Source organism: Panthera uncia, chromosome A2, assembly GCF_023721935.1.
Source record: "Panthera uncia isolate 11264 chromosome A2, Puncia_PCG_1.0, whole genome shotgun sequence".
Classification (NCBI taxonomy): Eukaryota; Metazoa; Chordata; class Mammalia; order Carnivora; family Felidae; genus Panthera; species Panthera uncia.
Genome location: NC_064816.1, coordinates 37,158,758 through 37,182,868, shown reverse-complemented (window position 1 = coordinate 37,182,868; position 24,111 = coordinate 37,158,758). Strand labels below are relative to the sequence as shown.

At 43.5% G+C, this 24,111-nt stretch overlaps 1 protein-coding gene across 9 annotated transcripts in view; it reads left to right on the top strand.

The window, feature by feature from the left end:
• The window catches only part of FOXP1 (forkhead box P1), a 695,473-nt gene that overhangs the window by 217,297 nt on the left and 454,065 nt on the right, over nt 1-24,111 (top strand). The window contains exon 1 of one of the 9 annotated variants that reach the window (XM_049642711.1): nt 231-22,819. The exons of 7 other annotated variants lie outside the window; for them this stretch is intronic. The gene's annotated coding sequence lies outside the window, so the exon portion shown is untranslated. Of the gene's footprint in view, nt 1-230; nt 22,820-24,111 lie in introns of those variants that run through there. One more of the 9 variants, XM_049642701.1, reaches the window with a different exon arrangement.

Genomic DNA, 24,111 nt, shown 5'->3' with positions numbered 1-24,111 from the left:
CCCCTTTTTCTACCCTGGCGGGTCTAGTTTTAATGAGCAGTCTGCTTATCCAGTAGTACATTAGCAAAGTGTTTCCTGATCTTATGCAGCAAGCGTTTACGTACGGTCCTGTAGGGTCTCTGTTTTGATGACTTTCTCTGATGACGAAATATTTCAGGTAGACACTGTTAAGGCAAGGCTGTCTTAGCCCTCAGGTAGTCTTGGTACTGTGCGCGCCCCCCCCCCCCCCCCCCACCCCCCCCGTCTAAAGAGAGGGTCAGTTCTTTTGGAGAAGGGCCAAGAGCCCGTTTTGGGTCACTCTCCAGGAGACTGCTGAGCTCTGCCAAGCTCCCCGGAGAGGATTACTCTGATGTTATGAAGCCACAGAACTGTGGTCACCACGGTCTTGAAGACTGATGCCGTATCACCACGGTACCTGCGATGTATGTCTGGGGTCGGGTGCGGTTGCCACAACCCTTGTCTCTGTGCAATTTGTCAACCTGTGTTTTCAGACGTGATGTTAGTTTGACTTTTTACACGGGACGAGAATAAGATCATCAGCCCACCTCATTCTAATATGAAACAAAAGCCATTGTGACTGAAATAGAGAGTTCGATGTGACTCACTCCGCCATAAAATATGCTTTGTACACGGAGTTCCAAAGAGATTTATAACTTTCAGACACCATTTTATTTTAGCCAGTACTGATTAAACTCAAGAGTGGACAAAGTCTCTTTGAGCCCCGAAAATTGAAAGTAATACCTCCCCCCCCCCAAAAAAAAAAACAATGTCTGAGTTTTGATGTTCAGAGTCACAGATTGCTGGATGAAGCTGTTTTGTGCATCTCTTTGTTGTCATTGTACCAGCTGTTTCTCCCTCCTTTAGCTTGTCAGAGCTACTCCCACCAGCCCAAGGCAGCACCATCAGACGATTGTATGAAAGGAATTTGATTTAATTCTCCATATCGTTCTTTTAACTAGAGATGGCGTAAAATCAAATTTGGCTAAGCTTACAAGGGCGCCATTTAGAATGATGGATTCTCCCAACTACCAGCATGTAGTGTAAAACTTTTATTTTCCCCTTTCTTTATTTTAGGTTAAACATGTCTCTCGGAATGACTGTACTGTTGACAGTATGTATCACAAACAGGCTAGCAATGCCCTCTGCTGTAATTGGAACTTCCAAAAATGAGATGGACCCCAACTTTTAAAATATTATTTATGACCTTAAAACCCTCACTCAGACTTTTTGACTAGGTAAATGGCTTGCTAATATCAAGAAGATTGGAGCTGATTTATTATTTTAGGATCTACTAGCACATTACCTTGCTCTGTAAGTCCTGATGGCCAGGAATGTTGTAGAAAATGAAGCACGTCAGCTTTCATTTCTCATGAAAATTGAAATCAGCTTAACTCTCAGATTAATTATCTAATTCCTCTGAAACCATACATGTTTTCTCTGTGTGTGTGTGTGTGTGTGTGTGTGTGTGCTTTTCTTAAAAACATTTGAAAGCGCATGTTTCATTGTAACAGTGTTCAAAGTGGGGGGCTTAAAATGATCTCATTTTGAGGGGGACACTTATCTGCAATGATGAGACATTTTAAAAACTCTATATATATTATGCAAGGGACAGAGATGACGAGGGAGATTGTCTTTTGGCATTCTGTGACGGTGACAAAAGTCTTTATTAATTGGCAGTAGAAGAGAGCTGTGTTAGAAGAAATCGAGAGATCGCTTCATGTGTTGCCCTGGAGGAGTAATTTTTACACCTTGTCCAGTATTTAAATACCTCTCAGCTGCGAGATGTCCATCTGCATACCCTTCCTGGGTCTCTAAACTAGTGTATGAGGCATGACCTTGTAACTTGCTTTTTGTTTATACATCTGTCAGGACAATATGTTATCTTTCCTTAAAAATGCAGACGTGCTCCCTGCAATACAGAGCTCTTCAGTCAACAAATAAATTGAGGTAAAGACTGTACCTAATACCCATTTAATTTAAATTCATTTTATAAACATAAAGACGCCTTTTAAGAGAAGCTTTAATTCCTACTAGCACCTTGATTTGTGGTTGCCATGGAGAATCAAATCTGTCATTTGACAAGAAAAGTCACCCATTTATGACAGCACTTTATCTTGTCTCTCCAGGGGAAGAAAATGTCAAAAGTGAGAGCAGAAAAAAAATAAAGCCTTGAAACACCAGAATTTCTTGATTTCATTTTTATTATTCAGCTATCATATCCTTTCTGATAATAGCAACTTGGTGAAAATAAATAATGTTCCTACAGTAAAATCAAATATTTCCTATTGGAATGGACAAGGTTCTTTGTGACTGTCAGTGCTGTGAAGTCTGGCAAGAAATAGTGTTATTAGATAAACCTACGGTGCCCAAATCCCATTTTCTTTTCATTATAGTGTCAAAATAATTATACCTGTGTAATTTGGGTAAGAAATTGCAGAATAAGTAAAATGGTCCATTGCAAGAGATTGCTTTACGCTTGTGTTCCTTACAGGGTGGGGTTTCTCCCAGCTGAAGAAATAAATGCTGGGTGAAAAGTATTTTCATTTGAATAAAGATGTAGAGTAGGTCTTCCATATTATTTGCTAAATGGGTAGGTAAGTGCTGTGTTCTGTTACTTTTCCCACACACCTATTTTTGCAAATCTGAGTAAAAAGGTGGAATCTTTCACCTGGTCACAAACCGGGATTTTATATTCTCCCAAAGATTTTAAAAAATATTTCATCCGACCTCATGCTTGCCTGGGCTGTTGAAAGTGGAGTTCTACTTTTAAGAGGTTGGAAACATGTAAGGTTCTGATCCAGATTGGATCCGCTGATTCCTTACAGCTTGCCATGTGCCTGTGTATGGTGTGAGTACTATACGTATATGGACACATGTATGTTGGAAGGATATTTGCTTGCCTGTTACATTCATAGTTAAACTCTCTTTTGTGAGATTTGCATTGCATTAAACAAAAAATGTTGGCGTTCCGCTTTGATGAGCACGTGAAAATAATCTGGGCTGCATCTTTCTCGAGGGGCAATGTTTTTGATTGTTGGAGTATTATACAGCTTGATGTGGTTCCGAAATGAAGTAATCTTGTATCGATGAGATAGCATTGTAATAGCAAGCCCTTTAGTGAAGATTTAGTGTAAATATCTGACTGGTAGGGGAGCTGGTTTCTGGAACAGTTGTGCTTCTGGGAGATTACGAAAATGGAGAGAAAAGAAAGGGCTGAACTCTCATTTTCCTGAAATTGGCGCATGGTGCTCGCGTTGTAGCCGCTGCTAGTTGGGATCTGCTACGTGAAGCCTCCAGCCCCACGGTTCCTGTTCTGTGCGCCCATGCCGGGGATGGGAAGCACGGTGTGTTTGCTACAAAGAGGAAAGTGGAGAGACAGAATGACGATGACTTGCGGCAAACAGTCCTACCCATAAACATCAATAACAACGTAATTTACACACGTATCTTTTGATTGCCTCAATCGTGCGTGTTGGACAAACTGCGAATTTTACCCAGTGGTTGAGCCATTTGCCCTACTATTTGTGTGCACAGGAGTTCTCAGTTGCCTAAATGTGAGCCTTAGTGCTCTAAAGTATGCTTTAAAGGGATATGCTCTAAATGCGAATCCGCAGATGCACTACAGTTCTGAATTAATGCTGTCTTGTTGTTTAACATCCCTTCCCTGTGTGGTCATCTCCTTTGATAAAGTTGTTACTTTAATTTCATGGAGATGCAAATGAAGGTGTGGGTAGTTCCCCCGTTAGGACTCTGTTCTCTTCTGTGATCACTGAGTGTATTTGGTGTCTATACCTGGCAGAATGTGTCCACACCAGCTGATAATAAAATTGCAGTGTAGCACCATAATCATGATTTACGTAGATGCTCTAGGATTGTGTAGATAGCAATGAGGAGGATTTGCTTGGATCCAGTGTCTGAACATACTAGGTGGGGTGGGTTTTTGGGGGGTATTTTTGGCTTTCATTTTATCAGATTTTTAATTTTTAAGATTATATTTTAATCTTATTAGTACAACTTTCTCTGATTTCTGATTTCTATGAATTTGTGAATGCTTTTCTTTATCGTTTTTTTTTTGTTTGTTTGTTTTTTTGGTTTTTTGGTAAGTTTCATAGTGAGGATTAGCAAAGACATTTAAGAACGTGGTACAGATGTGTGAATGATAAACTCTGCCTTCAGCAGCCTGGAATTCTGTTAGCACACTCAGATACCCCTCTTTATATTCTAGTACGAGAATCCGTGTTTGTGTGTTCTGCTTTCTTTGAGGGTAAATGACACGTGTCTGAGATAAGTCGCCAGGACACTCTTTTTCACATGGGGCATTTTCTTCAGCAGTAACCTACAAACACCCTTTCTTTAAAACTAAAGCTACTAATGTTAGTTGACATAGATTTTTTCACAGAAACCAACCCTGACTCTCTGGTATTGCATGGGTTGATTTTAAGAGGATTGCCCTGTTGTTAATAATAAAAAGACTTAGCCTATCTGGCCCTTGCTATAGTTGGGTCACTGTGTAATTTAGGTATCTCCCAATATGTCTCTGAAGTAGGAACTGCTATAATGTCCATCTTCCAGGGCAGAAACTTAGGTTTAAACAAGATAAAGACACTGTCCTGAGTCCCATAGCTAGCGTGTATGTGGAGGAGATGAGATTCTAACAGCCTGCTTTCACGGTCCCCCAAGGGAAAAACAGAGAGGGCTGCGGGTCAAAGGAACACTTAAAATAAACTTTCGTCGCTATTGTGATGCTATCACCTCGTATAGAACATATCATTTCAGTACATCGTGAACTAACTCTCATGTCTGAAAAATTAAGAGTTTACAGGAAAAACCGGCACTTTCCTTTGAATGTAGCTTCTTGGCTTCTGCAATAATGAAAGTAACAGAAACCCTTATTTACATTTCAGAAATAGTTTCCTCAAATTTCCTGTTTTGCCAGACTTTTGTGTGTCCCCATCTCTTTCTCTTTGTTCCTGCTGCCCACATGTAAAGCAAGAACAACTAGTTTGTCGGTTTCATCAAGCAGTGTGTGTACTACAGCTCTCCTAGGGAAGGGCTGTTGCTGCTGCCCGAATTCTGCAGTAACCAAAGCAAGGGCAAGTGTCGTTCTTTCCACAGACGGACATTTTCACAGACAGGCATTAACGCCTCTCCCTGAGCTTGGCATGACTCCGTGGCTGTGCTTTTTGGAAACGCTTTGTCCAAGTTACTGTACCTCAAGGCTTGCTTTATTGTTTTATTATTGTAGTCAAATTATAGTCCCGTTTTAATCACTTAACTGAAGGAAAAAGAACGCTTTGGACTCAAAAGTAAATTGGTAGCGTTGATGACATTGTTCTTGCACATCCCAGCAGATCTGCAATGGTAGATAAAGAAAGCATAATTGTGCCTGAAGTTCCCCCTGCATATCCGCCTGTAACTCTTAACTAATAGTGCTTTCCTTTTTTTTTAGGTAACCTGCATCGGGGAAATTGAAACCGTTGGAAGTACAACCCTTTAAAATATTTTGACTTCTTGTATTAATGAAAAACATTTGGGTTTCCTCCCAACTTAAAACTTGGGGCTTTAAGAGCGTGAAGTTGAGGGAGGGACTCAGAAGCAAAAGCATCTTGCTTCTTTCTCACGTCGCAGTTAGTTAATTCTTTGAAATACCCACCCATTCAGCACTGAAAAGTTTTCATCGTCCATTTGATCCAGTTTGTATTGCAAGCGGTGTTTTCTTAAACATGTCAGGAGTTTTTATTTAGGACCCCTTTGAGAGCTAGTTTTCAAGTTTTCTTTAATTAACCGGGAAGTGTGTTTAATGACTAAAGGCTAACGTGGAACCGGTTATTTATTGCTACTTGTTACAATCAGTTGGTTTGGTTCTAGATAAAAAGTGAGTATTGGATTTAGGGGCAGTGCTTTCGCTCGGTAGCTGGTCTGTTTATTTGGAAGGGGTCTGTACATGCAGATGCATTCTGGGTTGTATGCCTCTCCATTTCAGATGGGGGTGGGCTGGGGTGGGAGCCGTGTGCTGGTGCAGACATTTCCATGTCTGCCCGTCATTTTCTAAGAAGAGTTGAGCACTAAAAGCATGTGTATGTGTTACTGAGAATGCACACATTTCCTTTAAGTGAGTATTTTTAAAGAGATAGATATCATTCATAAGAATTCGAGAACGGTATCCTTGCCCCATTTACTCTGGGGCGTGTACAAAGCTATGACATGCTTTTTGAAGTTTTTGCAGATTACGCAGTTGCAATATGTTGATCATTTTAGCAACAGATTAAAACCAGGCCGTAAATCTAGCACAGAACAAGATGCCCATTCGAAGCTGTGCAGGTGTTCTTCAACTGTAGTGGACCCCAGGACTGCCTTAGTGCCAGTGATTCTGATGAAGCCGGTCTGAGAGGGGACCTAGAAATCTGTTCTTTTTTTTGTTTGTGTTGTTTTGTTTTTTATGAGCGCCTTTGGGCTTCAATTCCAGGTGTTTATTCCATAGGCTTTTACATCAGTTCTGGAAGTCAGAGAATCATCCTTACCATCCATTATTAAGAGCAATTGCATCAAAATTCCTCTACAGCAACATTGCTCATTCCTTGGTTTGTGGGGACTCAGCTGTGGATGTTGTTAAAATGCAGATTCTGAGTCATTAGGTCTGGGGTGGGGCCCGGGACCCTGGATCTTTAATAAACTTCCAGGTGATGTCCATGCTACTTGCTTGGACAACACCCAGGACCCCAAGATTCAATCACTTATGTTACGGAGTTTTTGAAAAGGAGGAAAAAATTTAAAGCAACTCTTTGGGTACTCTTGTCTGTGTGGTTTTCTCCTGAACACCTGTCTCTCTTTTCCTCATCTCCTGCTTTAGCGTGCAACCTAAACACTTCACTTCTTGTGAAAATACGTATGATGTTCTTCATGTATGTGGAGGCACAAAGATTCTAGATTAGCCCCAATGACCCAGGCTCTGATCATCCTGTAGGAGCCTAGTTCCCTCAGGTAGATGAAGGGAAAATTAAGTCTCTTTTGAGACACTTTCTCTTACCTCTTCCGTTGCTGCTGCTACGTAACAGAGCGGAGCGAATGTGGTTCTGAACTCCAGGGTCCCTGGATAGGGGCATCTCACAAAATGGAGGTGAGAGAAGAAAATAGTCCACCTCAGGAGTTCCCTGCTACAGTATAAATACTTGCTTTGTGAAGGATTTGACGGCAGGAGACATGGTTTAGTGGAAATCTTCGAAGTCACGCCAGCCCTGCCTCGGAGTTGCAGCCTTTTTTGAGCTCGATCTGTTCATTGTCTTAAGCACAGATACTTGGTTCATACAGAGTTTGTAGGACTTTATCTCTTTGCATGAAAAGAGGCGAGTCTTTGCTTGAAGACTTTTTTTTTCTTTTTGGCTGTAGAAGGTGGAAGCTCCTAGGATGTTGGTGACTGGGTTTAGCACATATTTGTGAATTCCCTTTATTCCAGGGCACTTGGGAAGAGGAGTGCGGTCATTGGGCTCACCTCTAGATTTCAGACACATTTTGGGCATCTTCTTTCGTCCATAAGAGTAGGGTTGTAGATCCTGAAGGTAATGTGGGTCATCTCAGGAACTTTGGACAAGATCTCTGGGTTGGAGGGTGGATGAGGTTGGTTTCATTTGTTAAAGAGCAGGAGTTAGACTTTTAAATGAGCTTTATGAGTCCATTGGTACCAGGCATTCTCTGCCTCTTATGATGAAATCTTATTACAACCTATCCTTTGATTCAGCTTATGGGGCTGCCCAGATCACACTGTGTATCTGCTTTAGCTGTTAGGATAACCAAGGTAACCAGTTCTCAGAATATCCATTTGCATGTGTCATTCAGCTTGAAGAATGTATCTGATAATTCATGTTTTGAACCAATAACTCCCTTGCCTAGTAGACGTTAGGAGACTGGGGTTTGGTAGGGATGAGATTGAGAGGAGGGATCCTGCTTTGTTCTAGTTGTCTGTGTTTAGCTAGCTGTTACTGGCCTTTGTTGCCAAGCTATGTATGTATTCTTCTTCTTCTTTTTTCCCTTTCTTAGGAAAGGAGGAAGTAGGCAGTGCGGGAACGTTGACTGATAACTGGCTTGAACATCACTGAGTGTACTAGGGTCATGGAATTTTGATACCAGAAGTAACTTGACGTAGCCTGTGGTCCAGGGGAGTCAAGCTTAATTTGTTATGGGGCCCCCACAGGGGATTTGAAAGAAGTAAGCAAGCTGGTTGGTTGGAGAGAGTGGAGAACCAAATAGCATTGCTGTTTCACTCCATGCAGGTCAGTTTCCAGGACTTTGGGCCACGTTGCTAGATCTTCTGAGTTGTCTGGAGATGCTGGAAAACAGAGTAGACGCTTACTAGTAAGAGTGGTCTTTGAATGCATTGGAGATTTGTTCATTTATCCATGGGGACTCCACCGAGTGAAAGAGGAAGGAAGGGAGGGAGACCAGTGTGTGGAATTAATTTCCATTTTCTGCGAACACCAGCTGATTTTCTTAGCAATGGGAAAGCTATCAAACAATAACATTACATTGTAGTTGATTTGGGAGGGGGACAGGCGCTCCTGCTCTCTGACCATCAAAGAATGACACGTCTTGACCAAAGTACTGGCCACACTTAAAATAGTATGCCTATTCTTCAGAGTTCAGCCCTTCCAGATTTTAAAATGTAATAAGAACCTCCTTTGGGTCAGTAAGCCTGAAGCTCATCATTTATCCCAGAGAGAGAATAAAATTATACCTAGGTACTCATCCACTGCTGTGCCAACTCTGAGTTTTCCCTGTCTTGCCTTCTTGGTTCTTTGGATCGGCCTGTGTTATTAAAAAATGAGGTATCATTGCATGAGAATCCATTGGTTTTCCGAGCTGCTACCTATAAACATAACTGCAACTGAATAAATACATTTACATTTGCTCTCTTGGCTTGGGAATTAACCCGATACTTAAAACTCCTGACTATTTATTTAGTCTTGAGACTGAGTTGTATAGTGCATCAGGAGTTTTCTGTATGGGAGAGTTTTTCATGTTCCCTTTAGACTTCACTTTGATGGCATTGTTTCAAACGATACAGGGTGGTAGGTATTAGAAATGGATATAAATTCAACTTCTGGAGGCTCCAAGGGTGTTTAATTTTAGCGACCTCACAGATAAGATTTTTGCAATTGCACATATATCTTTACCTTATTGGCACTGACTTTTGCCACAGAGAGGTGTGTGACCACCTGCACAGGAGAAGCACGCCTTCATAAATGAGAGAGGTGTAATTCTTTTTTCTTGGAAAGCTGCACACTAGGAATCTATTGTTTTACTTGTGAATTACCAACCTGAAGGTAGCGTGGAGTTAGCACATACATTTTTATTTGGGGTTTTGGCAATTCCCCTCTAGCCAGAACATTGTCCCCCCATTTGACGATGGCTTGGTAATTTAACTCTTACACAAATGAGCCTCAGTTTGTCTTTGTGGTTCCAGTATATTCTCCTCATCTTCTGTTTGTTTTTAAAATGTGGAAAGGCCATTTGATGTGTCGGTCCCTGTGTTGAAAAGACGGTACACCCCTGATGCCATTTCACCCCGTCTGTGCCTCCCACTAGCTTCTCGTGAGCATTTCCAAACTCCTGGCGTTGTAATTACTGTATTGTTCATCAGGTTAAATTGTATTTAATTGGCTTTGTGTGTTGCCTCTTTGTTTCGATGAAAGGAATATTGGGGGTATTTTAAAAAGCCCATTTAAATGAAGCTCCATCATTTAAAACACATATAAAAATTCTTTAAGATGTCTTTTATTCTGGATCTCTTTATCTTCCTTCACAAGCTTTCTGAGAATAAGTAGTGCATGTTGGGGTTTATCTTTGCTTTTATGTGCTCTAGCCACATGCTTAACATTGAGCACATTTGAGTTGCATTTCATTGGGCTCTCAGAATCCTTTTATAAAGGGACTGATCTGTTAACATCACCCTCTTTAGATCTAGCAGACAGGATGTTCCTCCATACAAAGAAGTGCTCCCAGTCTTTCTGGCCGGCTAGTAAGTGAATGATTTCAGGCCTGGTGGGCAATACTTGTGTCCATGCGTAACACAGCCCGACCACAGTAGTAGGCGGCTGCATGTAATTTTGAACTCCACTCATTGAACTGTAATAAAACAATATAAGCACTGCTTGGGGGGAAGATTGGATGCAGTTACCCTTACACAAGGCTCCGGCATATGAAAGCAGTGCTGGCTGACAAGAGGATTTTGAGATTTGATTTTGATTGAATTGCAGAATTGAACAGGCCAGGAATGTCAGTGGAAGGCTAAACGCCTGTAGTGCCATAAAGTTTTATTCATGTGAGGCTTTCCAATATCAAGTAGATGGATTATTGGAAAAGGTGTCAAGGGACATGAAATGGAAGTGCCCAAAACATAAAATGTAGGCAGGAGGGAAAAATTACTTCTTGCTTAGTATATAATTAGGTCTAAAAAAAAAAAAAATTCCATGAAATTGTTTATTCTCTCCACCCCTCCCCCCTTAAAGAAAAAAAAAAATGACCAACTCATCGTACGACTTATTTTATTCCTTCAGGAGAAGTTGAATTTAACGGTGTTTAGGTAGGAGCTTGTCTTCTGCTGTTCTCTACTTTTGATCACAATTAACGTAGAGCGACAGGCTTTCTTCCCAAGAATAGGGGTGGTGAGCCAGGAGTATCACCACACTGTAGACTCCAGGAACTCTTGACGTTCAGAAATAAGACGGAGTCACACATCCTAACACGCCGACCGACGGCAGAACTCCTCAGCGCGTGCGATCGTGCCTGCGGTTTGCATGGCACAGCTGATACCATTGTTCGTGGGGCATTCGAGAGCGGCGTTCCCTGGTGGGGATGTAGTGGTTCTACGGTGAGGTTCCAGACGAGGGTGAACGGGGAGAGCCACGTTTCTCGCATTCTCTGTCCTGCTTCTTTATCCGCGTGCAGGGTTTCTGCTCACATCATTAGTGAAGCACATCTAAAAATTTCGAGCATAGAGGTACAGAAACACCTGTAGGTTTTCCAGTTTTGAATGTTTGTTTAGCATTTCTAACCAAAGCAGTTTCAGTTAAATAATCGAAATTAGGAATATATCCACTTTGACTCTACTATGCAGGTGTGATTTTTCTTTGTCCTCCTCCTACCCCTTGTTCTAATGTATTATGTATTTAGAAACATGTTTATTTGTAAATGAGGCTTGTGAGGTTCACACCTTTCTGGAAAACCAGAAAGGAAATTTTGAACACTGAGGGCCTTACGTTTTTAAAGACCCTTTCCTTTTAATGCTGAATTTGAAAGAAATGGCCTGCCTTAAGGTTGAAGTTACCTTTCGGTTGGAAAACTTGTATTTACCCCATGTTCCGTGAGATCTGTGTTAGAATGTATTTAGTAATACTTTATTATTATTTAGTTTTTCTAAAAATAAACTCTATGAATATTTATCTAATCAAACAATGACTCATTTACAACCAGCCCTTGAAAAGAAAAAAGAGTCCTCCATCTGAGTGGTCAGATTTTACGATCAGTAAGTGGGCCCTTTTCATTTGATGTTGCATTTCCTCCTCCTCCAGGGTTTGGGCAAAAATGATATCTGTGACTGGGATGCTCTGCTGTGTGTGTGGGAGAAGAGAAGAGGTTGTTTAGGAAACGTTCACAGAGTTGCACAGGGCTGCCTCTGAACTTGGGAAGATTCCAGGAAATGGCCCCTTGCCTACGCTGCTCCCGACTGAAACTCTGGTCTTTAAGGAAGAGATGCATTGTAATGTTACCCATCAGTTTACATCTTGGTACCTCCTTGCAAGTTTACTGCCACACATACAGATGCATGAAAGTCACATGTGGCTTCCGTGTCCCTTAGCCCTGGACCATCTGAGGCAGAAGAGCTGCCCGGGGTGCAGACTTTAAGGAGGCACTTAACCTCGGGCGCTGGCCTTGAGCTTGGTCCAGTTTTGAGAGTGAGCGCCTCCTTGGGGTTTGTACCCTGCCACCTTGATCGCTTCCCCTAGTTCCGGGCCCTGCTGTAATCCTTTCGGAAGGCTCCTTTGGGGCTGTGGTTTTGCAAGAGAAAAAAACCCCTTGATCCAAGTGAAGCACATCTACCTGTTTGCTATTTCTGTAATCTACCCTATGTTTCTTATCACCATTAAAAAAAATGTGATTATACAGTATTTGATGACTGTTTCCATGCAGCTTCCCCGAACTGGCAGGCATTCTGTTTCTGAACTGAAAAGCAATTTTGCATTAGGTCTGGCCATAACATGTCTTTTTTTTTTTTTTCCCCTTTGATCCCGTGGAAGCCAGGGTTTGACATTGGCTAACTTTGCATGCCACACACCTTATTAAGTCGTACGGTTGCGAGTGGCCTCTGTTAAAAAGACATGTGCTGGCATTACCACATTCAAGTTTGCTAAGCCGGTTTGGAAGGATTAATAGTTGGCAGTTATTTGGCTCTGAAATTGTGGAAATGGTAATTTGGTGTTCAAAGCAGAAAAGTTTGTAATGGGCATCTTAACTCAGGACAGTAAGCAGTTGGTAAGAATGTTCTTTGCCTCTGACACTATAGCTACCTCCTACTAGTTACGGATTTCTTGTTAGGCGCTCTCTTTGAATTCCTTCCATTTCATTCTCAGGAAAACCTAGTTTAGTAGGTTCCATTATTACCTACTGGTTTACAGATGAGGGAATCACTGCTTGGAGAAATGAAATCATTTGCCCAAGTTCACAGCTCAGAAACAACAGAGCCTAACCCTTGAGCTCTTAATACCACTGCTCTTAACCACTGCATAGCCCTTCCATTTATTGGCTGGGGACATTATTATAGGTACAGTCTGCCTTTTGGAAGAGGTACTGGCGTTTCCCACTTAAATATTGCTCCTATCTTACGGGCCAACTACCTTGCCTTTGCAGAACCAGCAAAGCATTAAGCGCCCATACCGTGTGTTTATAGACAGAGTGGAGCAGGATTTTGTACGTTTCTTTATGGAAGCCATTCAGAGAGGAGTGTGTAAGGGGAAGGCAGGCCGTGGGAATGCTTAACTCTGGGTAGGGGAGAACGATCTACTGATAGAACAGGAGGTAACTGTCAGTCACTAAGATTGAAGTCTTACAAGGAGCCCGTTTCTGCACTGGGGTTCCCTCCCCAAGGCTGGCAGCACTCACATTCCTTAGCACGGAAGTGTTGTTTGGATCCATCAACCCATGAGGGGTTCTGTGGGGTCTGGCACTGACGGATGTGCCGTGTGTCTGAATGAAGCCTGTTTCGTAAAGCTGAAATTGGTCTGAGAAAACTGGAAGAATGAGTCATTTCAGGTCCTTCTCTCACAACATGTCTCCACTTGTTTCTGGTTGATTGTGAAGCGTTGAAATTTCTCTGTGATCCTGAGCAGGACAAAAGGGAAAGAAACGGATATCTACTTTCCCTCATCCTGGTGAGTATGCAGGTTTAATCAAAATGCATTAAAAAAGCTAGATTCTTTTAGAAGGTCTCTTCTTAGATCTCTTATAAAGCGCATCTTAACTGGTAAAGCACTTTGAGCCTGGATGGCCTTCCTTTTAGCAAGCTTGCTGTTAACGTGAGGCCTCATCCACACTTTGTTTTTTTTTTTTAAGTAGTTCCTCTTGATGGCTGTGTGGTGACTGGAATATGGGCCTTGATGGTTTCACGTCTCTGTGAGTGAAATGTATAGTGGGCAGCGGAGCAAATTGGCGTTCTGATGTCATCGAACTAGGGCCCCTCATCTGTCTCCTTTCAGCTGCACGATTCCCATTTGGATCTCACTCTCACTGCATGGCATCCGATTGCCAGTCACTGCCTAGGTACCTCCCTGCCTCAGTTTGTTCATCTCTAACGTGGGTATTATTCTTTGTAAGCTCTTTGGGAAACCCCGTGAACTCATTTGGTGATGTGTGGTGCAGAGAGCCTGGTCCTACGGTGGCTACATATAAACAGCTGTCGTTATTGGTATGTGTGTAGACACAGGTGTAGGCAGAGGTGTTCAGGCCACAGATATATTTTGCTTTAACTGTACAATGTTCTAAATAGGGTATTTGAATTTATCCCTTACATTCCCTGGGATTTCCTCCGTAGGGCCCATATTTCTGGTTTCTTTTCACAAATGGAAAGATGTAGGAACACCAGCCTTTTTCCCCGGGCGGGGGCCAAGGTGCCCATTTAGATAGGGCTCGTCAAGCTGTTCTTTTAGGGATGTTTCCCACCGCTCCGTGGTGCCTGGTGCCCTGCCTTTTTTTTTTTTTTTTTTTAAGCAACCGCCTGGCCCCTGTGAGCGTTTTGAGTTCGCAACCCCGATAGAGAGTGTGTCCTGGAATGTGTGTACTTGTGTACGTGAGCGTGTGGACGTAATCAGTATTGACAGTTGCTCCCGCTGAGAAATGTGCAGCTAGATTTCTGCAAAGTGCCAGGTTTTTTAATCCCTTAAATGATTTAAACTTTCTGGAAGCTGTGCATCCCATATAAACAATGGGATCCATAGAAAAACATACTCATTGGAGAATTACAAGGCATATAATTTTGTCTTTAAATTCTTACGAGTGAATTGTAGGAACATGACTTCATAGGAACCTCTGAGACATGACAGCGTTTTAATAACACTTCGCTGCTACATGTGATGCTTCATTTTTACTTTTATTAATTTTTTTTTTTCCTTTGTGTGGCAGTGGCTGCCCGGGGGCACCTCAGCTCTGTCCAGCTCCACCCTTCCCTGCCTCGGGCAAGCCGCCTGGTTGCCTCCTTCCCTAGGGCAGAGGCTCCAGGGGCATGTCCTGTCTGCTAAGGGTTTACGAGGTTCACCCACCCACTCCTTCGTTCTTGAACATGCTTTTTTCCCCGCTCGTTACCTTCCTTGCTGCCACCACTGCACGGGCCCCGGCATTCCCACAGTTACATTTAAAAAAAGAAAAAAGGAAGTCAGCAGTGCCCATGAGCAGCAGTGGCTTTCTTGGAAGCCAGCGTCGGCCGGATGGCAGAACCCCCGTTTCCCCATCGGGCTCCGGCTTCTTGGAGAGGAGCAAGAGCTGTCTTCTGTTCTTGCCTTCATTCATTTCCCAGTTCTTTTCAGTAGGTATTTGTCGAGTGCCCGTGACGTGCCAGGCAGTGGTGCCATCAGAATGCTACGAAAACACACCCGTGACTTGGTCCCATCACACACAAGTGAAAACTACAGGGAATGCGGCAAAGAAAGCCCTAAGGAAAGGACCCGTTGGCTCTTTTCTTGGAATGCCACGGAATTCAAACAACCTTAGGATCTTAGGACTCACGAAGCTCTCCGAATGGACTTTCATCCTTCTGTTTCAGAAACTTTGGGAGGTAGGATGTTCCGTGGGGGAAATCGAGCAGGCAACGCACCGGGGCCGCCATCTGCATTGCCGACGGTATGTGCGGCACCTCTTCAGTTGTGCAGTGCACACCCTTCTCTGCTGTTCGTGGCAGCCCTGACTCAGACAGAACTGAATTTGAGTTCTGTGTTTTACCACTCGCTGTTGGTGAACCAGCACGTGTTTCCTTAGCTCTGCCAAATGTGGTTTCGTCATCTGTAAAACGGAGGTTGCTTGATCTGCCTCACCGGTACCGCAGGTGAGGACTGAGGAGAGGAGGCAGGCATATCGACGGCTCTGGCGTAGTTCGAGTCTGCAGCGGCTTGGTCGAGAAGCAGCCATCATTGGTACAGGAAATAAATGGTCTCCTTTTGCATATCTTTCCCATCCCAGCCACATGGTCTGCACTTTGAAAAGGATATCCTTCACGTTCGTTTTCCAGAAAATTGAGGTCACCGACTTGTTTCCTCCTTGCACCCCCTGCCCTGCAGTCCCCATGGCCACCTCCCCCGCGCCCCAGTCCCTTGGGCTGAGTTACAGCAGAAGCACGTACAGAGCACCCCCTTGCCAGTGTCAGTGGGCTCTTTGCAGCACGCCTGTTCGGTTTTGGCCGCTTATCTGATCCAGGGGAGAGGCCGCACTCCCCAGCCCTGGGTAGGCCAGTTGTGGGCTGGCCGGTAGTAATACAATTATGAAGGTTAACAGGAAAAAGTGGGGTCCAGGAGCAATTCCAGGCAGCTGGCAGTCTTGCTGAATTGGAAGCTCCCCACCAATGAAAACGGCAGCAAGAAGCAAATTAAACCTCCTATCTGCCATCTCACTCTCTTTTCCCCCTTTCCTGTTTGGACTTGAAAGGCGATTGGAGCCAGGGCCCTGACAGTTGACGGAAGTGCTGCAAGGAGAGAGTATTTATTTACAGTGAGTCGTGGCGATGCTTGTTCAGGATGCGGTTTCTTGCAGGAAGTTCTGTCCCCACCCCCGGGTTTGATCATTTCTCCAAAAAAAAAAAAAAAAAAAAAAAAAAAAAATCCTTGATTGTTTGAGGCCTCCGCTCTGACATGGAGCAACACTGTGTAACCTGTCTGTGCTCGGAGGGTTTGCCGAGGGCACCCTTGTAGGAGGGCCTACAGCAGGGCAAGAGGCAACCAGCGGGCCCCGCTCCCCCCAGATGTGTTTGGGCACGGCAATAACCATTAGGCGTTTAAAATAGGGAAGTAGGCCGAGTACATGTACTGTAAGCTGTGGTTGGCGTGGGCCATTCCGATCGTTAACAAAAAAACAGTGCCAGTTGAGGTGGTTGTACTGGGTGTTTCAGAGAGAAATCTCTTTGAGGCGAAGTCAGAGTTACAGTGTTTAGGTTGCAGACGCTTGGGCTCTAAACGAGTCTGGGCTGGGCCAGCTGGTGAAGCCCCTCTGAAGGAGGCTGGGTGGCCGACTGCTGGTCCAAAGTTTGGGTTACCTTTTGCCTTTTGGGAGCCTGGTAGAACTTCGGGAGAGAAGGGTGCGACGCAAGCAGTTTATTCTAGCATTTTCTTAAGTTAGCATCCTATAATACTGGATGCTTTTCTCATAGACAGAGAAATATTCTCCGTTCCTCATTAAAACACGTACACAAGGTGAGGGAGAATCACAGAAGGATATGAAGTGGAAATTACATCGCCCCACTCCAGGTTTTCCAGTCATTTCTCTAGTTGTGGGAATCACCAGGGAGCAGCACCATCGGCATCACCTGGGAACTTGTTAGGTACAAGTTCTGGGGCCCCAGGAGACACCTGCAGAATCAGAAAACGTGGGGTGTGGCCTGGAAATCGGTATTTTCTGGAGTCTTCCAGGTGATCGTGGTACTCACTAATAATTGAGAGCTGCAGACTGACCCGAGTGGCTTGCGAACTTGAGTGCCCCTCAGAGTCACCGCAAGGGTGGCTTGTTAAACCTACCTGCTGGAGCCCTACCCCTTGAGATTCTGATTCAGTAGGTAGCTTCTCGGGTCTGAGAACCTCCTTCCTTAATTTCTTCCACCAGCAGTATCATCATCCTCATCTGCCAAGCCTCCCAGCGCACCATTCCCCTCCCCTCGGGAGTTCTGATACAGTGACCCAGGATATGATAAATCCTGACTTCGGGAGTGGCTGTGGTCGTTGTTAAAAAAACAAATACAAAACACAAAATCAAAACCATGGAATGGAAGAGATGTCTCTTTTTTTAAATTATTTTTTTTTATTTTTGAGAGAGAGAGCAAGCATGAAAGGAGGAGCAGAAAAAGAGGGGGCCACAGGATCCACAGCAGACTCCAAGCAGACCGCAGAGAGCCCCATGTGGGGCTTGAACTCACGAACCGTGAGATCATGAACTGAGCTGAAGGCAGATGCTTAACTGACTGAGTCACCAAGGCGCCCCAGAAGAAGCATCTCTTACTTGTTGAGGCCATGGCTCATTTGGTGCATGATGATACTGACAATACAGGGGACCTTGGCAACCGTGTCACTTTCCCCATATGTCCCCAATGCCCAACTCATTGCAAGAGACTTTTGTGACTGATTTAAGCAACTAAGGAATTCATCCCTCCTTTTCAGAAACTCTTGTAAGTCTGCCAAAATTACTTGGACCTTCTTAAGATTCCGAGGAAATTGCAAATGTCCTCCTATAGGTGTCTTCCCCAATGTGTTACTTGATATCTTATTCTATCTTTTTTTTTTTTTTTTTTTTTTTTGGATTCTGAAGATCTTTAACCATCTGTGAAAGGTGCTAGTTGGACATAATTTTAAGCTGATCAGCTTTATTTGTAGAATACGGCAGACAAAGGTGACAGGTTTCATTCCCCCGCTACTCCAAGGCTGTGTTGCAATAGACAAGGTATATACAAAGACACATAAGATGTATGTGGTCCTTGTGTCCGGGAACTTGCAGTCCCGGACTGCATGTTGGCTGATGTTTCAGGCTTACTGTGTAGAACTGGTGTAGAAGGAAGGTCAAATTGGGGTTTATGGGAAAACTTCACAGAAGTGGTGCACTGAGCTTGAGTGGGGTCTTGAAGAATGAATAAGAGTCACCCAGGTGGTTCAAGAGGAAGAATATGGTTATAGGCAGAGGCAGCAGCTAGGGATCTCCCTGGCTCTGCCTCCTGAGATGTTTCGTGTTTGGGAACTCTTCCAAGAGGTTTGGGAGTGACTTCTTTTTCTTTTTTTAAATTATATTAAAAGAAATTAAACTGTAATTGACATACAATATTATATCTGTTTCAGTATGTACATAGTGAATCAACAATTGTATACATTACAAAATGCTTACAATAAGTGTAGCCACCCACCATCTGTCATCATACAATGTTATTACACTATTTTGACTGTATTCTCAATGTTACACTTTCCATCCCCATGCCTTACAAATTTTAAAACCGGAAGTTGGTACCTCTTAATCCCTTTCACTGATATTGCCCATCCCCCCAGATAGGAGTGACTTCTAAACTGGGAGATTCTGGTGAAGATTCTAACAGGAACTTAGCTGTTAGGGCCCTCTTGATGCAAATAATATTGGGCAGAATGGGAGAACTTTATAACATACAAACCTTTGTAACATATAGCAGAAGAGTTTTTCCTGAAACTTTCCGCTTGAATCTGACAGTTCTTGCATCATTTGTGTGGGGATGACAGGATGCCTCGATGCAGGAGCGACTCGGGTAGGAAAGAGAATTGTCTGGTCTAATGGTTTCCTGTGTCGGCCTTCTCCACAATGTGTCCTCTTGAACTTTGGTCTCATGACGTGCTTCTCACAAGAGTCCTAGAACGCTCGGGTTTAGGAAGTAGAGGTAAGAATGCCACTCTGGAGGTCTGCCGAGCTGGTTTAAAATTCCAGCAGAGGCCTTGACTTTGGACCAATCCATGACCTCTCCAGATGTGTTTCCCTGGTAAAGCTGGGGTTGTAGCAGTAGCTCTTTTACAATAGTAAGAGCATGGCATGAAGTATAATGGGGAGAGAGCATTTAGCATCGCACCTAGCAGATTAGTAACTGTTCCCTCTGCAGCCTGCTCGAAGGCACGTGTAGAAGGAAGAGCAAAACTCACCACAAACCTGGTGGCTGAACTCCTAGGCCATTCTAGAGCCGAATTTTGTAGCCTTGACACGGTCGTATCGATACCTGGGGCCAGAAGGGTCTTTGTTGTGGGGGCTGTGCTGTGCATTGTGGGATGTGTTAGCATCACATCTGCCCCTGTTTTCTGGATGCCAAGAGCATTCCCTCCTGCCCCCCGCCGTGTGACAACCAAACTGTCTTTGGACATTGCCACACATCCCTTGGGGGATGACAGAATCATCCCCGATGAGAACCAGGGATCTTGAGTGCCGCGTATCGGGGGGGCATGCCATGATAGGCAAGTTTATTTACCCTGATGGAGGGACAGCTACACCACTCTCTATTTTAGAATATGGAAAAAGAAAACCAGGGGCAGCTTATAGAATGGCTTCGTGCTGTTGGCTGCAGAGAATGCAGTGAGTTTTTAAAACTTTCAGCCAGTACTTACTAAAGTCCCGTCCTCTCACCAGAAAAAGGAATCCCCAATGGGCATTTTCAAGGCTTTTCATTTAATACCAATTTCACTTCAAAACCCGGAGCTGTGTCTTTGGGTTTTTTATTTTTCCAAGATTTCTTTTTCTTTTTCTTTTAAAGATTTTTTAAGTTGTGTGAAAACACATGTAACATAAAACTCACCATCTTAAACCATTGTGAAGTATACAGTTCAATAGTGTCCAGAATATTCGTATTCACACTGTTGTGCAACCAGTGTCCACAACTTTTTCTTCTTGCAAAACTGAAACTCTGCACCCAGAAAAAACCCGACTTCTTCCAATCCCCCTCTCCCGGCCCCTGGCAAACACCATTCCACTTTCTGTCTCTATGAATCTGACTACTCTGGGTACTTGAGAATATGTGGAATCCTACAGTATTTGTCTTTCTTGCAACTGGCTTATTTCACTTTGTGTAATGTCCTCGAGGTTCATCCCTGTTGTAGTATGTGCCAGAATTTCCTTCCTTTTAAGGCTGACTGACATTCCATTGTATGTAGAGACCACATTTTGTTTATACATTCATCCACGGGTTGACATTTGGGTTACTTCCACTGTTTGGCTCCTGAGAATAATGGTGCTGTAATTCTAGGTGTGCAACTGTCTCTTCAAGTCCCTGCTTTCAGTTCCTTTGCTATGTACTCACGAGTGGAATTGCTGGATTGCGTGGTAATTCTGTATTTTCTTCCTTTTGCCCTTTTTTAGCCTAGGGAAGTGGAGCCCTCTGTCCTCCCAATTCCATTCACACCCTTCCTTGAAGCTTTTCATTCCATCACTGCTGCCCTCGATTCTTTTTCTTACCCCCTCTTTTTGCATGTGGACACAATGAAATGTGAGAGACCCTTGCGAGGCAGTGGGCGGTGTTCGCAAGCAGTGGTCAGGCACCCATCAATAAGCACACCTGATCGCTTTGTCCTCGGGATCCCTGCTGCTTCGCTGACTTCTTTGTCTGTGGAAGTGTGTGGCATGGCCCCTCTTTGCCCGTCTGACTCCCGCGTGGACGCTCACATCCTTGTGCAATTGAATGAAGCGGTGAAGGGTAAGACATGTTGTAGGAAGAAGGACTTTTCTCCAACAGTGCTTTGGATAGCACCGTTAGCTCCCACATTAAGGCTCCATTCATTGCTTTCGTCAAAGACTCAATATCCCAGCTGCCTTCCATGCAGCCCCACAGTCTTCAGAATTTCCAGCTGGGTGTCACCAGTCAGGGTGTGGAGGGATGGATGGAACATGTAATTTACTTATAAATATTCCGGTTCTGCCTTGACATTCTCAGTGTAAGAAAAGAGGAGAGCAGAAAAGCAATATGTTGAAAAGCTTGTATCTATGGAGACTGCCTTTTTCCACCCATTTTTTTTTTTCCAATTAGACAGAAACCTCCCTAAATCTATGTAATTCTCTTTGCAGAATGGGCCTACCAAGCCTTGTGCCTGAGGACTAGATCTTGGCCATCAACACCAGGGGTGTGAAAGTGGGGTGCAAAAGGCCCAAGGGAGGGACAGTCCCAGTAGGTGAAGATGTAAGTGGAGGGGAGCCTGAAGAAGGTGGCCAGAAGTCGAAATCTCTACTGTGCTCTGATGTTCAATCCTTTTGTGAACCAGGGGTTCCTCACTGATGGCAGGACGATGGAGAGTCAGCAGAGATAATGGAATGCACAGAGACCGATGCCACAGCAGGTTCCTCTTTAAAGGTGGATAAATAAAGTGGAAATAGGACTAGTCTTGCTGTTTCACATTTTTGAAAGTAATCCAAAAACATCAATTCTTTCAGGCCAGTGTAGCTTGTGTGAGACTAGGTTGCCAGAAAGTGAAGAATATGGGACAACATTCATTCATTTATTCATTCATTCAGAAATTGATTTTTTAATAGTCAAGAATCCAATGCTGAGCAAAGACACACATTGGATGCATTTTCTTGAAGGTCATACATATTTCTCTTATTTTACTTTTATTCCAGCATTTATGTGGAAATGCTGGAGGTAGGTTCCAGTGCTCAATCATACAAAAGGACATTACTTGTGAAAATATGTCTTTGTTGTGGTTTTAATTCCTTTTCATTTCGACTCCTCCCTTCAGAGCATCTTGGGAGCTTTCTTTGGGTTCCCTTCCACTCCGTCTCATATACAGAGTTTTTCACCTGTTGGGAACAGGCTTTCCTTTTTGTCAGCAAGGGGGGGCCCGATCCCTTTGGGGCAGTTTCCTTTTTTCTCCGATCACCTTTCTGGTTTGCGTCTCCTGTGTCCCAGCCAGAGGCATCCGCCCTGATTCCTGGTCTGTTGGGGCTTCTTTATTTTTATTCCAGCCGTATCACAGGGCTGCTTCTGTGAGCAGAGGATAATCCCAGACTTGGGAGCTCATGCCCCTGCACACGTGGGCATGAGTTTTTTGCTGGGTTGAGAGACAATGGCGGGCCATTGCAGAGTCGTATGATGCCCTCTTCCTTGGGGAACATGCAGCCCACCCTGCTGCCCACCTCTACCCCTTTTCGATGCCTCTGCCATGCCTGATGGACTGGGGGAGCCTAGTGGAGAACTGCTCTTGGCTTTTGGTATGCCTGAACTCTGTTGTGATTTGTTTTCGTACATTGTTAGAAGTAGAACTCTTGCATCAGAGACACTGCAAAATGTTAGTAGAAAATGCATTCTGTTTTTCAGAAGCATGATACCAAGTTTCTTTCCTATCAGCTTTGCATGTAAAGACCTATTTCCCCAAACACCACTCTACAGGATATTCTAATTTGATAGGCGGGAAAAAAAAATACTGTCTTAATTGGCATTGTTACGATGGGTAGTGGGGCTGAACGTTTTGCTTCCTGTGTTTTAGATAGGGCCCAGAGTTACATGCAGTTAGGTTGCTATAGTAGACTTTTGCGTTATTCCTGCATACACGTCCCCACTCTGGCTAGTAGAGACTCAGAAGCAGAATCTGGTTTCCAGGTATTTCGATGCCTTCTTGTTATCGCTCTCCGAGGACGGGGTTTGGTTTGGGTTATGACTGTAGCTGGCTTAACACTACTGCGCTGATGAAGTTAATCCCTGAAAGTTTTCTATTCTACCCTTTTTAGTATTATAAGAGGTTATGTGGAATCGATATATAAGGGTTTTATGGAAATACATGGCATTGTAATAGGGACCATATTTTATGAATCTAAAACTAGGATTTCCAGTTTTATGAGAGTGAGTCATATTTATGGGGACAATGGATGGGATATTTGAAATGTGGATGGTAGTGTAAAATCCAGAAGGTATTATCATCCTAACAGCTGGGATGTCCTACACGGACATCAGATGGTGGGTCCTTCAATATATTAATTTGCACCATGCAGAAACTATAAGCTGGGGAACACTGGTCTGTACCAGGCCGAATCTCTTTTATTTTTAACTGTTTTCAGACTTTAGTATAGTCAAGTGCATTATTGATCTCAGAGGGAACTCTGAACGTATGTAGAGGTTTCCAACAGAAACCTTTTTGGTGTTAATGTGAAAGGAGTTGGGGGACAATGCCTTTTGACCTATTGAAGAACCCATACCAGGAATACAGTTTGGGAAACGTTTCATTGGAATCATTAGAAATTATTACGTGGCTCAGTTGGTTAAGCATCAACTCATGATTTCAGCTCAGGTCATGAGCTCATTGTTCATGAGAATGAGCCCCACCTCAGACTCTGTGCTGGCATTGTCAAGCCTCCCTGGGATATTCTCTCTCTCTCCCTCTCTCTCCACCCCTCCCTCCATCCCTCCCTCCCCCTCTCTTAAGATAAATACATAAAGATTATAAAAAAAAGTTTTTACATGGCATAAAGTCATACTCCCAGGGTTAAAATCCAGAAGTGTTTTTTTTTTAAGTTGTGGAATAAAAGAGTACCAATATATATGTACCAATATGTGGAGGCTTCTCTCTTTTCCTTTCCATTTTCTTTTTCTTTTGACCCTAGTGTCTATTACTTTAAGCTCTTAAGAAAAAAAAACAAAGACAAGACTGAAAAATGATTGTGTGCGTGTGTGTGCCCATACACCCAAGAGTTAAACTCTTGCTGTGGAATATTTACTGCTCTGGAGAATAGCTCTTTCCCAGAATGAAAGGTAGCCAAACCAGTCTCATTGCTACATTTTGTTTGATGTGTCTTAGTCTTTTTTTTTAAATTATTATTATTTATATATTTTGAGAGAGAATGCACAAGCAGAGGAGGGGGGGGAGAGAGAGAGAGAGAGAGAGAGAGAGAGAGAGA